Raw genomic sequence first — 16843 nt, forward strand, 5'->3', positions numbered from 1 at the left:
CCCTGACTCTATCCAGCAAGGAGGCTTTGGGATCAGTGACACCCACAAGCAGGTCCGGCCTCAGACCTTCATTTCCCATTGCGATTCTCCAATGAAAGGAACTAGAGTTGCTGGGAGAAGTGACCGTTTCCAGCGTGAGAGCAAAGGAAGCACAAAGTGAGTCTAGCCTGCCCGAAAGCAAGGAGATGCTCCAGCAGCAATGAGGGTGCCATCAGAGGGCGAGAAGCCTGTGTGAAGGAGCTCCCGCGGGCCGTGCAAAAATGCTCTGAGCATCAAAAATGAACGGGGTAACAACATTGCAACTCATTAAGGAAAAAGCTGAACAGCCTGGAGGTCTGGTGAGGAATAGTATATTTATATCATTTCAAAAGGCTTTCCAACAAAACAGAAAATATTACTAAATATTAGATATGTAATATTGCTGCAGCCTCTTTTATCCAGGAAGAGAAAGGAACCTCAGAGTTAAAAAGATAAGCAGGGAGCCTGGGGCAAGAAGGGTGAGGTTTGCAAAGGGAGCAGAGGTGGCCATCTGTGAGACTGAAGTTCACCCAGCAGACCACACAAGAACGGAATTAATCATTCCAGGAGAGCAGCACTTCTACATGAAGGCAGTAATATGGCTGAAAGACAGCAGGGCTGTTTGCCCTGGGCAGCACCAAAGCGTGTTTGACTGATCCTAGGATTAAAAAAGGAGAAGAAGTAAGTGAAACCAGTGAATCTCTGAAAGCCAAATGGCTGTACTTCGCCTGTACAGTGACCTGCTAATGCAGCAGGTTCATAGAACCCAAAAATTTGCCCACCGTGGTGAGAAACATTCATTGCCCGGGATAGAGGACATGAACAGAGCCCCTCCCTACTTAATGCCACGCGTGATACATTCAAGGCGACACTCAAGAGTTGTGCAAAGACAGCCCGTGCTGAGTTTAAGCCTCAGATGTTTCAGTGGCCCCATCTGGTTTCTTCTGTGTCACCTCCTCCTGTTCAAGGATGACGCATTCTGTCAGTCACCCTGGGTCTTGAGGTTCTGCGAGGAGCAGCTGCTCTATAAAAAAACCCAGCATGTGCACCCCGCACGGTCCCAGCAATGCCAAAGAACCCACTCAGATACAGACTGTTGTGACGGCTTTCCCCTCCAAGACCCAGACAGACCCGCTCACTGTTCCAGAAATACCCTTCATGGAGATTCAGCATCAGCAGAAGGCAGATTTATGGCCAGAAAGAAACCTGAACCCAAAGATCCTCTCCCCGAGGAAACTGAAGTGTCCGACTTCCTGTGTGTTTTGCTATGCAAACGCTGCTGTAGTTAAACTTATCCTAGGGAGTCAGTTTTTCCTTTTACTTAGAACTTCTTCCTCTTTACAGGCAAACAAAACAACTCACATACTTTTGAAGTGTATTTTACCTTTATGTAGCTTATTTGCAAGAGTATTTTTCTACGTATATAATATTACATTATACCTCAATAATGTAATTAATGTAAATACCAGTGGCAAAGGAGGAAAGAAATATCTACGCAGTAGCTGTGGGAAGCAGTAGGAACTGTCATCTATGATGGGACAATTGCCATTGTAAGCCATCTGATGGGGTGAAAGGAAAGGGACACAGCCTCTCTTCAGTGATATTTCCGTCATACATGCTCACCTGCACCTTTTCATGAGGAGGCAGTAGAGTGACTCCAAACCGAGAGACATTCTGCAAAACAGCCAGCCAGCAATCTTCAAAAGTGGCAGAGTTGAGCCAAGTGTGGTGGCACATTCCTGCAATCCCAGCACTTGGGAGGCTGAGGCAGGCAGATCATGGCAAGTTCAAGACCAACCGGGCTACAAAGTGAACCCAAGGCCAGCCTGAACCGCATAGAGAGACCCTGTCTCAAAAAGACAAAAAAATAAAATAAAATTTAAAAAGTGGCAGAGTCATGAAAATCGAACAAAAATTTCAAGAACTATTGCTCGCTGGCAGAGACCACAGAAATCACTATAGTGACAGGAGATCCCCACCTGGATCCTCTGCTGTGAAAGATAATATTGAGATAACTGGTGTGACCATTAGGACTCAGTACTTTCACACTGAAACAACAGGCAAAATGAGACGTCTCACGGCAAACTTCTCCTTAGACAGTTCAAGAAAGAAGTTCTCCAGCTATACTTGCAGTTTTCCTGCAGGCTTAATAATATTCCAAAGTTTAAAATGTAAAAAATAAATATCATAAGTTGATTTAGTTCAGCAGCACAAGCGCCTGCCTGGAAGTGCTAGGTCATGAGTTTGATCCCTGGTACCAAAAAAATAAAAATAAAAATGGTTTTAGAAAACACTGATTAAAAGATTTCTCAATACTAGGCAAGATTTTAACTTGAGAGTGCATAATGCTTATTTTAAAGGAAAATTTGAGCCCTGAGAAGCATTTTCTGCACCTTGTAACACGTTTTTGTCTATTTTAGATATTTTTTAGTGTCACTGAAATTCTCATCAGCTGCAGTTCTTACTCCTTTTTTTGAAATTTGAGGTAGGAGAAAAAAGGCCAAGCCCAACCCCTTCACTTGAGAATTCCCAAAAACTAGCCCACAGAGGAAAATGCTGGCTAAATAAATCTACTTTCTCATTAAGGTGGAAAGCTGCTTCCAGAAAAACTGTGTGCCCGAGGCAGAAAAAGTGAGAAGGGTGCGGCTTGTTGCATAGCACAGGAGTGCTTCATGGGTTAAAAAACAGAAATGAAACAATTAGTGCTTGATAATTTTAGGGTTTTCTTACAAAACCTGTTTCTTACCAACACACGTGGCCTCCTGGAACTTGCTCATTCCCTCCGCACGGTTTTCTTTTCTTTTCTTCGTTTTGCCTTAGTTTAAATTTTGTTGTTTAAATTTTAGCATACTGTGCATGGTTCTAAGAATAAATAATAAGTTTATTAGAGCGTTCATGCAGGGAAATGCATCAGTGCCCCACGAGGGAGGGAGAGGTGGAGTCCAGCCCAAGCAGGCTTAAGTTTCACTTTCCCAGTGCAGGTTTCAGGGGACAAAAAACAGACCAAGCTGTGCTCTCTCACCTTTTCCAGCCATTCCCTGTTCTCTGGCACTTTGCTGTCTGATTGGAGGAATTCTTTAAATTATTATTAAGTAGTTTATCTTAAAAAATAAACTTGACACATGGAAAATTGTTTAAAAAACACTATGATGACCCCATGTATATTTCACTCAGTATTAACATTTTGGCACACACACACGTCTCGTACACACATCTCCGTACACACACACACACACACACACACACACTACTATACATCCCTTTTCTTGTTTCATTTTGCTGGACTACTTCAGAGTAAATTGGAGAGGTCAAGATTCTTCAGCCCTAAGCAAATCAGGGTGCATATCTCCTAGAATCAAATATAGTTTCTTACATAACTCGAGGGTAGTTATCACCAAACTCAGGAAATTTGAGGTTGACACAATACAGTGTTCTAGACTATAAAATCGACGTTTAAATGTTGCCACCAGCTGGGGGTGTAGCTCAGCGGCACAAGCGCCTGCCTGGCAAGCGCAAGGTTGTGAGTGAGTTCAATCCTCGATACCCAAAACATAAAAGAAATGTTACCATTTGTCCCCAGCACTGTTTCACAGCAGCTTTTTCCCTCCATGTAGGATCCACTCCATAATCTATTCCATCAGGGTTTTAATATATTTTAAGATCACTGCAGAGTTATACAGGCAGTTGTAAGAAATACAACTGGGGACTGTTTGCTCAATAGTAAGATGACCTACGGTACATGCCACAACCAAGATACTGATGTTATTGCAGCCAAATTTTTTTCCTCTACTACAAGACGCCCTCTTAGTGCCTTTGATAGCCGTACCTGTCTCCTCTGTGCTCCTGCCTCTTCCTTAACCCCTGACAGACACTCACTTGATCTCTATTTCTGTAATTTCGTCACTTCAAACAGTGTTACATAAATAAAGCCCACAGTATTAATCTTTGGGTTTGTTTGTTTTTGCTTCCACTTACCATAACTCCCTGGAAATTTATCAAGATTGTTGAACAGTGGTGCCTCAGTCCATGAACTGATTCTTTCCACAATTCTGGTTACAAACTTAAATTGGTTGTGAACTGAATCAAATTTCCCCATATGGTCAACCTTGAACCTAATCATTAAATTTGATTTCATTTGTGACCAATTTGGTTTGTGACCAGAATCACAGAAAGAATTAAGTTTGTGAACCAGGGTACTGCTGTATATCAATAGGTTGTTCCTTTTTATTGCTAGGTAATATTCCACAGGGCAAATGTACCATAGTTTAACGATTCAACCATTGAAGAGTTATATGAGCTATTTCCATTTTTTGTTCATGACAAATAAAACTGTTCTTTGAAATGGTGTAGCTTCTCTATGTAGATATGCTTTTATTTTAATGGGATAAAGTTGCTGGATGGTAGGTGGTAGCATGTTTAATTCTTTTTAAAAGTTCCAGATTCTTCTTTGGAATGATAGAACAGTTTTATGTGTTTGCTAGCACTGAATACTGACCCAGTTGTCCATACCCTTCCCAGATTGGGTGACCCTTGCTTGTTTTAACCATTCTATGTGCACAATGATACGTTGTTTTGGTTATTCGTTGAGCTGTATTGTCTCCCTCCCCTGGGACAATTCCTCAGCTTCCCCCCTGCACGCTGGCATTTCCCAATTATCCTTAACTTGGGTTTAGCTTGTTTCCCTGTGGTTTGCTTCCGGGGTGCACTTTTGAGATGTGATGTTGGGGCCTCTCCCTGTCACATCCAGAACCACTTTATTTCCGTTTGTCTGACTGGTGATGGTAGCTTTCATTGTTTGGCTAAGGTGGTGCTGGCCAGGCTTCTCCATTATGAAAGTACATTTTTAACAGATTAATAAGTAATCTGAAGGGAGATCCTATACTGTGAGACTGAGTAAATATTTTTCAACCCTTAAGAACTGCAAAAAAGAGAAACAGTCCATTCGAACCACTGACTAAGAGACAATCTGCTTTTAACGTAGCTTCCAGCAGCCTAAGGATGCAACTGCGGGACAACCAAGGCCCTTTCTGAGAACCCGCCTGGAAAATTCAGGGTTGCAAAAGAATATATGTGCATCCAACCAACTCCTGAGGCAGGCCCTGACCTCTCTTTCCTACAGCACTTACTGAAGGAAGCAGTAACTCTTTTTTGGTGCCTTTCAGATATGAGTGCCCACAGGGCACAGCGCTATCACTGCCCCCACGAGAGAAGAACAGCCTCTAATCTATGTCCAGTTTAGACGTTCAGCCGAGTCAGACACTATGGCGAGCTGGGCATGGTGGTGCACACTTCTAATCCACAGCACTCAGGAGGCTGAGGCAGTAGGGTCGCTGAGAGAACACATTTTAAAAAGATAAAAATAAAAACGCTGGGGCCAGAGATTTAGCTCAACAGTGTAAGCACCTGCCTGGCAAGCATGAGGTCATCAATTTGATCTCTGGTACCAAACAAAACAAAATAAAACAAATGGGTGTTTAAAAAAAAAAACTGCTGAGGAGTTCATAGCAACTTGATTCCTGGAAATGTCACCAACCAGTCATTCATTACCAGCAAAGGGGACGTAACTGGTCACCGTGGTAATTATTGCTCCTCCTCCACGCAGTGGAGGACTCATGTGAGAATAAGAAGCCCTGTGATCAGTGCAGCTGATAGACACGGCTTAGACACGGCTGCTTAGTAGAAGGCAGGCTCAGCTAGCAGAAGGATAAAAGGATGGTCAAAAGGACAAAACAATATTTTCCATCTCAGTAGATTCAGATTTAGCCAGATGTGGTGGTGCAGGTCTGTAATCCCCGCACTCAGGCAGCTGAGGCATGAAAATTGCTGTGAGTTCAAGGCCATCCTGGGCTCTACAGTGACTTCAAGGCCAGCCTGAACTATAGTGAGACCCTCTCTAAAAAAAACATCTAGAATACATTCAATTTACAAAATTATCATGAATATAGACAAGAGTGTTCATACTCCTCACTCTGGGATTTTCCTATCCTCTTTTTTAATACCAGGAATCGAACTCACAACCTCACTCTTGCCAAGCAGGTGCTTATGCTGAGCAACTCCCCAGCTTCCCTATTATGTTACTGCATCTGTCACAATTAATGACCCAGTGCTGGTCCATTGTCACTGAGGTCTCTACTCTTTCTTTCCCGCCTTCTTCAGGCAGACCTAGACCTTCAAGGCTTCTTCCCACAGGAGGCTTTGCACGCTCGCCTAGCTCTGTGAAGGCGCTGCAGGGTCACAAATGGCTGGGCGAGTGTGAACTCTGTGGCACCTTCCGCACCTCTGACAGATGCCACCTTTGACGGGGATGCCAGCGGCACCCATCACACCTCTGCTGTGGACAAGAGTACAGGAAGGGAGAAGGTGATGACCGTGCAGAGAGGAAACGAGAGCCAGAGACAGGGTGGGCACTCGGGGAAGCCGGGGGTCTCAGCGCTGGAGATGAGGGGCGAGGAACAGGATTGCTTCCGTCACATCCATTCCACAGGAAGGCAAGAACTGAAGGGGAGGAGGTGCCCGGCAAGGGCAGCAGTGAGGCAGAGCAGGCAATCTTTAAAGCCTTACAGATACAACCGTGTGTATTGACTACACGCACTGTATTGGTCTGAAGCACACCTGCACTGTGAAATGCTACTCTAGGCACTGGTGTACTGATTACCTCGGTGTTACCATTCATGGCCCACTCTCACGGCTCTTTCTGAGGATGGAACATGTTGTTAACCACAGGCACTATTTTGTCTTACCCCTGTCCAACTGGATCCACATCTTCCCAGTTCCCCTTCCCCGACAACTCAGGCCCTTGTAACTACCATCCTACTCTCTATTTACATGAAGTCAACTTCTTGTGCTTCTACTTCTTCTATTTTTATTTTTTTTTGTACCTGGAATCGAACTTAACACCTCGTGCTTGCCAAGCAGGTGCCTGTGCCACCGAGCTAAATCCCCAGTGAAATCAGTGTCTATAGATTCCACGTATAGTACCAGTGAGCTACACCCCCAGCTTCTTTATTTTTTTAATTAATGGAATATTCTTGACAAATGTGATGAGACCACCAAGCGTCCCTCTAAGAACCAGACTGCTGAGAGGGAAGGGTTGAACATCAGCAGAGAGCTAGCGACAATCGGTAACCCATGATTACTAAGCAGTGTTGGTAACAGAGCTTCTCCCTTCCCTGACTCATCATAAAAGAGGCTAAGCCAGCCTGAGCATAGGCACCTTAGCACTGCTCCACAGTAAAAAGTTCAAGGGCCCTAATTTAAAATCAGTGGCAGTCTGAAAGTGAGCTAGTACTACACTGGACATTTGCATTACCTGATATACAATATGTGCACAAGGAAGGAAGACAGTATCATCCTTTATTGGCAATGCATTAGATAAGAGTTATACTTTAAAAATCAGCACAAAAAATCTTATTTTAAAAAAGTGGCTCCCTGATTGACATATTTTGAAATTTTTTTCTTTTTCTCCTTAAAATAAAGTGGATTTGAAAGGGGAATAAAAGTGTTAGGTCAAGCCAGAATTTCAAGGAGAAAAAAATATCACTGGGTAGGCTCCCTGGATGGGAGATAACAGAAGAATCACTGAACTTGAAAACTGAACAATACAAATTACTCAATATTGGCATCAGAGCTAAATAGACTGAAAAATATCAGAGTGCCAGTGGTCTGTGGCACTATAATAAAAGATCTAGTATCATATCGTCAGAGTCCCCCCATAAAGAGGAAAAATGCATAAGGCTGAAGAGTTTTCTTTTTCTTTTTCTTTTTCTTTTTTTTTCTTTTTTTTCTTTTCTTTTCTTTTTTTTTTTTTTTTTTTTTTGAGATGGGGTCTCGCTATGCAGTCCAGGCTGGCCTTGAGCTCACTTTGTAGCCCAGGCTGGTCTCGAACTCACAACGATCCTCCCTCCCACCTCAGCCTCCCAAATGCTGGGATTACAGGCTACCGTGCCCGGCTCAAAATTGAAGAGTTTTCAAAGATAACAGTGGCTGCCAGGCATGGTGGTGCACACCTGACCCCAGCACTCAGGAGACTGAGGCAGGAGGATCACTGCAAGTTCAAGGCCAGCCTGGGCTACATAGTGAGACTCTGGAGAAAGAAAAGAAAAGAAGAAAGAAGAGTATCAAGACAATTTCAGATGAATGAAAACTAAGATATGCACCAAAAGAATGAGTAAAAGAAGACCTTTAAATAGGATGAATGTGATTAAAGAAATGATCTTAGAACATAAGAGGAACACAGAGGGACAGAAAGTGTGACGATGTAGGTAAACACAAAGGCTTTCCTTTTCTTGAGTTTTCTAGAGTCTCTTTAATGTTGAACCAAAACCTATAACATCTAATGTGGTTCTCAAAGTATGTATAAGAAATAGTTAGGGGCCAGGGATGTAGCTCAGTGGCACAGCGTCTGCCTGGCAAGAGCAAGGTCATGAGTTCGATCCCCAGTACCAGGAGAAAAAAAGGAAAGTTGTAAGTGAGGAAGAGTAAAAATACCTAAACAGTAAAGTTTCTACACTTCTTTCAAGCTCATAAAATGTCTACACTAGCTAGATATGGTGGTGCATCTTGTAATTTCAGCATTCAAGAAGCTGAGGCAGGAGGATTGCCATCAAGGCCATGCTGAGCTATATAGCAAGACTCTGTCTCAAAATATATATATATTTTTTTTATTTATTTGCTTATTTATATTTATTATTGTCTTTTTGTCTTTTTGAGACAAGGTTTCATTATGCAGTTCAGACTGGTTTTGAACTCACTTGGTAGCCCAGGCTGGCCTTAAACTTACAACAATCCTCCTGCCTCAGCCTCCCGAGCGCTGGGATTCCAGACATGCACCACCACACCCAGTTCAGCATAATGTAATAAGTAGTGTAGTAGAGCAACCACTAAAGAGTTTATAGAGATAACTTTATATCACCGTAAGCTATAACACAATATTAAAGAAGATATCAGTAATCCACAGAAAGCCAAGAAAAATGAAAACAGAAATGGAAAACAGGGAACAAAGATGCATTAGTCAATTTCCTGTCACTGAGGCAAAATACCCAACATCCAATACCCAATACCTACTGCCGAAAAAGAGGGGAGGTTTGGCTCTCAGTTCTCGGAGGACTTGGTCTGTGGCGATTTGGCTCCAAGGTGAAAAGGTCGTAGTGGAAAGAAGCTGGCAGAGGGACACTGCTCGGCCCACGGCAGCCAGGACACGAGTGATGACAGAATGAGAGAGACAAAGACAGAGAGACATACAGACAGGTGTGAGCCAGAGAGAGCAGGGACAAGCACACACCCTTCCAAACAGGAAGCAGGCAGCGGGCTGAGTGTGTACTCAGCAAGGTGCTCGCCTAGCGTGCACAATCCCAACACCATAATAACAGCGAATCGGGCAAAGCAAGCAGGGTCTGTAGTAGAGCAGAGTAGAATTCACAGCAAAGGAAACTGCAAGCATAAAAGGGACACAATACAGCAATAAAGGGGCCAATCCACCACAGAGACATAGAAATCTTAAATGCATCATAAATGTCATGATACCATAACTGTTCATGATATCATAAATGTTTATAATAGCAAGTTCTGCCAGGTGTGGTGGCAAACACCTGTAATCCCAGCAGTTGGGAGGCTCAGGTAAGAGGTTTACTGCGAATTTGAGGCCAATCCAGACTACACAGTGAGTTCAAGATCAGCCTGAACTGCACAGTGAGACCCTGTCACACAAAAAAGCAGAATCCAAGTATGTGAAGCAAAAAGCCTTAGAATAAGAGAGGTATACCTAGAGAGTATCAATAATTGATAGACTAGCTGAACACAAAATCTGCGAGGATGATGGAATAATTCAACAACTCCAACTAATCCATAGTTACAGAACTCTTTATCCAATGCTAATACAATGCTTCTTTTCAACCATGCATGGAGCAATGACCAGGGTGACATTATTGGATCACAGATCCAACATAACAAAATTTTTGAGCAAATCTAAAGCAATGCATAAATTCATAGCACTAAATGTGTATATTAAAAGCAAATATCTGAATTATTTAAGCTCCCACCATAAGAAACTAGAAAACTACAAGCAAGTGGAAGGAAGGAATTATTGAATCTATGAGCATTGCAATGAAATTGACAACAGATACACAGTGAAAAATTAATGAAAGAAAAGTTTATTCTTTAAAGAGACCAAAAGAACTGACAAATCTCTACACAGCAAGACTAGCAAGGAAAGAAAAGATACAAATTACCAGTATCAGGATTGAATTAAGATCCTATCCCAGACCCTGCAGACACAAAACACAATCAAGGAATGGTATAGGGGACCCGACCAGGATCCCCAATCTCCCAAAGGTGAAGATCTTAATAAATGAGACAAACAGGGGCTAGGGATTTAGCTCAGCAGCATAAGCGCCTGCCTTGCAAGCGCACAGTCATGAGTTTGATCCCTGATACTGATTTTTAAAAAAATAAATAAATGAAATAAGTGGTATGATTTTAGGGCTCCAGGAGGATCAAAACCCTCTGCAGAGTTCGAGACTCTGGGAGCTGAAACAAGGGTTTCTCAGGGTGGCCCATATTTATTCGGTTTTCAAACAAGGAAGGTGTTAGAGTGGAAAATGCAGGAAACTGAGCAGGCCCTTGGGAGTGGTGCAGGGACTTTTCCAAGTAACAGACTATGTTAATTCAGCAGAATTATTTTATGTTAATTAAGTATTTTAGGAGGAAGTCTCCAGGCTGATTTTCACTACAGCAGTGAAATGCCTGCAGCTACAATCCCCATCTTGGTAAATGGATTTGGAGCCAGGTGTCTTCAGCTGTGGCCCTTTGAGGCGTCTCTTTGCTCTCGGGTTGGCCATGCTCCAGCCATGCCACAGCCCTGCACAGTGTTCAGTTTCCAGCTTCAGTGTCTCCCTACAGGATGGATACTACTGACAACTCTAAATGTGTTAACTCATTTTAATTGTATCAGTTCTTTAAAAAGCACAAACTACCACAGTTTACCAATGTAAAATAATAATTTGAATAACAGTATAACTAAGAAGAAATTCAACTCTTGGGTTGGGGGTATAGCTCAGCAGCACAGCACCTGCCTGGCAAGCTCGAGCTCTTGAGTCTGATTCCTGGTTTTAAAAAAGAAAGAGAGAGAGAGAAAAGAAAAGAAAAAAATTTAAGTGTTTATACTTTTACATAATATCAAAATCAAGAAAGGAAAACTGATACAATGTTTGGCATATTGTATTTATGACATTTTATTACCCTTGTGGATTTGTGGTTTTGTTTTTTTTTTTATCTCTTTGAGACGGGGTCTCGCTATGCAGTTCAGGCTGTCCTTGAGCTCACTTTGTAGCCCAGGCTGGTCTCGAACTTGCAATGATCCTCCTGTCTCAGCCTCATGAGTGGTGTGATTATAGCAAGTGCCACCACACCTGACTCTCTTCCTACTATTTTTGTAGCTTCCTATGCATTATAATTATTTACAGTAGAAGGATTTTTCTCTTTTAAAAAGCCATGGACATTTTTGCTTTGTTGTATCACATTTATTAAGTAACTTGTGGAGAATAACATTTATTTTGTTAAAATATACCATCTAGGGGCTGGGGATTTAGCTCAGCGGCATAAGCGCCTGCCTTGCAAGCAGGCAGTCATGAGTTCGATCCCTGGTACCGATAAAAATGAAAAAGACAAATAAATAAATAAATAAATAAACCATCTAATAATAAATACGGTGTTTAAATTTTGTGTGTGTGTGTTTTTCATTTTTATCGGTACCGGGGATCGAACTCACAACACCTGCTTGCAAGGCAGGTATTTATGCCACTGAGCTAAATCCCCAGCCCCCAGTGTTTAAATTTTTTTATCTACTTTTTTATCTTCAAATCTGAAGTTTTTCAGATAAGGATTTCTAACTTTTCCTAAGTCATTGTCCCCAAGGAAATTTGTATGTGGTGTGCTGTTGTTATTGGAGCTTTTCTCTTGCACTATCTTCCCTGGATAATTCTTTACAAAATAAAGGCTAGATTTTGAGTTAGTTTTATCACTGTTTCAATACAACTTTCAAAACAGTCTTGTTTTTGTTACTTTTCTTGTTGTTGAGGCAAAACACCCAATACTCAGAGTTAAAGGAGGAAAGATTTATGACAGCTCGCAATCTAGAGAGTTAAGTTCATAGTCTGCTGGCTCCAAGGCAGGGATGCATTGCAGAGGAGAAACAGTCCATGGTGGGCAGAAGGCAGCAAAGCAACCACAGCAGCCTCTTTCTGACCCTTATATTCCACTCAGGGTACCCACCCCTAGGCTGGGGTACCTTTGATCCTGCCCGGAACTGTGCCAAGCTGACACCACACACACTCTAGATCCCTAACCCTAACCTCTGAAAAGCCCCACCTATGACCCCGTGAGGTTTGGGGAACCATCTAAACACAAGCCATAATATCATCCATAGAAAGACAGTTTTTCATCTTCACTTATCACTGCTCTTCTTCTGACCATTCCTTTCTAAATAGTAGTAGAGGTTCAAGGCACCCAGCATCAGCACCTTTTCCCCGGCCTTTCTGAGTGTCTCCAGTGTTTCTGTGCCATGCTAACTTTAAAGCAGGTGAATTTCTCATACTGAACCACAGCTGGTTCATATATGATTAGCCCAGTGAGCTAAACAAGGCCTGTAACTCCTGGGACAAACCCTTCTTGACCATGCTGTGCTTTTTTCAGTGTGGTAGGGCTTTTTTTGCTAATGTTTTATGGATGACTTTTGTCTGACTTGTATAAGGAAGAACATTTTGTATATTTTTATTTCCTCCCACTGGGAGATAATGGAGTTGCTTAAAGGGGCCACGTTCTGCCAGCCAAGAGCCTAACAAGCAGTTTCACATCTTTGTGTCCACGCCAAGCACCGTATTCACAGAGGTCCCTCAGAGATTCCACACTGCAAATTCATGGGGAAAAGAAGTGGGCAGTGAAGACTGCCTTTTACCCTAGAAGAATGCTTCAAAAGGCAAAAAGATTTCCTAAGTGCTACAAAATTTAGCTAGTACCAGGATTGATGTCCACTCCTTTCAACTACTCTGCTCTCACTTGCTTCAACCCTAACCTGGCCAACATAAATTTTCCAAAAGATCTTTCAAAAAAACAGCCAATTATGGCACTATTGTATTGTTATGAAATATGAACTATTTGTCCTGGAAAAACACAAAAAAGGGAAGATTTTGATCCCACTCACAGCTATGTGATGTAGTAGGAAAGGCAGCTCCATTGGTGTCAACTCAGAATGGCAGGACTAGATCAAGTTGCTGATAAAACTAATGGCAGCCAGGTAGATATGGTGGCATGAGCCTGTAATCCCAGCACTCAGGAGGCTGAGCAGAAGGATCGCCATGAGTTCAAGGCCAGCCTGCACTATACGGTGAGACCCTGTCTCAAAAACAAAAAAAGAACTATTGGCATCCAGAAAAAACAACCATGCTGCCACCATCCTTAGTTGGTTCATTTTTGAACCTAGTCCAATTTCTGTACAAAGGAGCTGTTCCACAAGAGCTGTGTCTCTTGTTGCAATTCAGGACTGCAAATATCAAGTGGAGAAACATGTAATGGCTGTATTCCCAAGTCAGAGAGGAGCTAGAAATACACTTGCTCGGATAGAAAATGGACTTTACATTAATTATGGATTCTTTTAACTCCTAGTGTTATGGGCTAGCTCTAACCAATGCGCCTCTGTCCTGTTCTGTATGCGACATTTTCAATAGGATTAAATTTCCACTTTTAGAAAAGACTTCAGTTTCAGCTCCTTGTAAATCCCCCCCAACTCCTCTTCCGTATGTTTCTGCAAGGTGTGCTGTTTCTGGGAAAATGTTTAACTGCAGAGAGCAATGGAATGTACCAAGAATCCCAGATGTTAATAGGTCAACAGCTTTGCGGGGTTTTTTTAGCTTTAAAAACCCCGCCCTTAATCTGTTAGGCATGCAGTCTTCCATATTGGCTACTGGAGGCTGCGTCGCCAGGCCTGGGAATAAAGCCTTTGCTCCAAATTTCTTGATTTCTTGCTTCCTTGGATTTTATTCTGGGGTCCGAGCTATCACATTTGGGGGGCTCATCCGGGATGGAAACAAGACCTCTGACTCAATTCTGAACACCTAAATGTAAGTACTCTGGAGGGTTTGTTTGGACTGTGGTCAGTTCGTACTTTTGGAGGGGATGCCCTCAATTTGGGGAGCGAGGACCTCCCAAGGACACAGTCAATTGGTTTTTGGGATGAATTTTGTGTTTGTGTTTCCAAGCAGATCCCAGCTTCCGAAGGTGATCAATCTACAGATAAGTAGTCTGTCATTCCCTCCAAGGACTCTTTAAAGCTTAAGATTGCCAAATGTAACTGATAATCTTGTGTTCTCCCTTGTAGAGACCACAAGGAGGCCTCTGTCTGACCTTAGGAAAAAGAATTGTTACTTGTATGATGGAACAGAGTAAATTTAAATGTTGGTTTTCTTTCTCCTTTTGGTTAACAGCTTTAATAATGACAGCTGCAAGACCTTTGTTACTCCTCCTATTGGGCCTTGTATTGTAAACAAGTGGATAAACTATGTCAAAGATCTTAAAAGCTTATGATTTTAAAGATGCATGCAAGGTTATAAACAGATACCTATGAGTCAATGATTTCACTCACTAACTAAAAATCAGTGGGGAATGTTGTACACTAGCAAAAAGCTTCATTATATTTGTATTATACCAAAATACCTGTAATGTGGCCTACTGTTCTATATGCATGTTTCTTTTCCTGTGGGTGACCTAATTGATATGTTAATCAATGCTCTCCTCTGTAAAGAATTGTAAATTCCTGTGAGACTTCTCTGTCCTCTCCTAAGGGAAACAAAGGTCTTCCTCATTCCTTGGCAGATCAAGGATTTTCACATTTCCTGATCCACGCCCATGACCTTTACTTTGTGAGCTGTGATATGTACTGAAGGGCGGCAAGTATAGAGGAATGACACACACACCTTTTGCAGTCTCAAACTGCACTGTGTCACTGGGCCCAGGATAAAATAAATCAGCACTGCTTATTAAAATATGTTTTTGCCTCATTTTTTGAACTCGAGCTTGGGGGCTCTTTTGTGGATTACAAGATTTGGGGTCTCACAGCAGAGGCTGTCCAAGTCTGTGTCTCCCTAGTACACTGCAGTGGGCAGGAATACCTAGCCGGCAGATTCAAACAAACTGTAACCAACAGAAAAAAAAAAAAAAACAAAAACTGGGCCTCCTACATATGCTTGTATGGAAGGAACAAAAAGTATGGGAAAAGGGGGCAACAAGAAAGGGTCCTCAGTCCCCAATCCTGAGAACACTGATCCAGGAAAGGTAAATGCAAAGAGAATGAGGACAGAAAACATGCAATATCAGACACGGCACCAATGACATAAAGCGGTATGTCCGGAGCCTCATAGATGAGTTCAAAAATGGAGTATTTAATGAAATAAAGCAAGAAATAAGTAGAATAGTTAGAGAAATGCTAAGCACCGCCCAAGAAAAAACAGATGGTGGAATGGAAGAACAGAAAAAAAGGGGAGAATTGTTTGATGGAGAAAATAGAGAAAATATAGAATACGTGAAGCATGTTCAAAGAGATTACCAGGAAACTAAAAACTCTATTGAAAGCTGGCATAGCAGCTTGAAAGAAACTAAGGATAGATTATCAGAACTGGAGGGCAGATTTGTAAGGTGGGAGCATGAAATGAAAAACTTCTTAAAAATAACAAGAAAACAAACAGCAATAATACAAAGGCTAGAAGATGATAAGAGGATCTATAACTTAAGAATCAAGAACATAAAAGAAGAAGTAGGGACACAAACAAATGAACTACAAAAGCTATTCACAGAAATAATCCAGGAGAATTTCCCTAATTTAGCAAAAGGTAAAGATATTCAGATGTATGAGGCATACAGGACCCCAGCCACCTACAACCCAAACAGAGCTACACCCAGGCATATAATAATCAAAATTCCAGAAATCCAATATAAGAACAGAATATTAAAAGCCATCAGAGACAAGAAACAGATCACTTACAAGGGAACACCCATCAGAATTACAGCAGACTTCTCAGCACAAACCATCAAATCACGAAGAGCGTGAGGGGAAATAATTCAAGCTTTGCAAGATAATAACCTCCAGCCAAGATTGATATATCCTGCACAACTGTCCCTAGAAATTGATGGAAAAACAAGGTGCTTCCAGGATAAAGAGGGACTAGGGGAATTTGCAACCACCAATTCAACTCTACAGAGATTACTGCAGGATATTCTAAAAATGAAAAATACCAAGATACCAGAAACAGTGGCAGAGCGGCCACAATAAACGGAGCAGAAAGCGAAATACAGAAGACAAACTGACAACTAACGACAGAAAAAGAGCTCAACAGAAATGAGGCAGAGAAGGTTGGATGGTAGGAACAGCCATTTTGGAGAAAACAAGACATCATAATAGGTAGTGCTGATTTAATATCCTCTTGTTTTGAAGTCCCATCAAGCTTTTATTCTTCTGTCTCCATCAGTCTTAACAGGTTGTATCTTATTGGATTTTATTATATGTGATAATATAAACAAAAACTTTTATAGACAAAGATATTATACAGAAACCATTGTTCATTTTCTATTAGTTGATTCTAAATACCCTGTAATACTGTCATTCTCTTGAACAGTTTTACATTGTCTTGATATGTTTGATGCTACAGTATACGAAGTTATACCCAAAGATTTTAAGGGAAGAGACACTATGGTAACTACTATTATGTCGAGATTATCTTGTGGTGAAACACCACTTTGCTTAAACGACTATGTTTTGACCTGCGCTGTTTTGTTGTTATGA

At 41.8% G+C, this 16843-nt stretch overlaps 1 pseudogene; it reads left to right on the forward strand.

The window, feature by feature from the left end:
• Positions 1 to 278: 278 nt before the first annotated feature.
• LOC100729024 (pleckstrin homology domain-containing family A member 3-like) lies at positions 279 to 1307 on the forward strand (annotated as a pseudogene).
• The last annotated feature ends 15536 nt before the right edge of the window (positions 1308 to 16843 follow it).

This window comes from Cavia porcellus, unplaced genomic scaffold (genome assembly GCF_034190915.1).
Source record: "Cavia porcellus strain 051 isolate PalLab524CR breed Dunkin Hartley unplaced genomic scaffold, mCavPor4.1 scaffold_11, whole genome shotgun sequence".
In the NCBI taxonomy this organism is placed as follows: domain Eukaryota; kingdom Metazoa; phylum Chordata; class Mammalia; order Rodentia; family Caviidae; genus Cavia; species Cavia porcellus.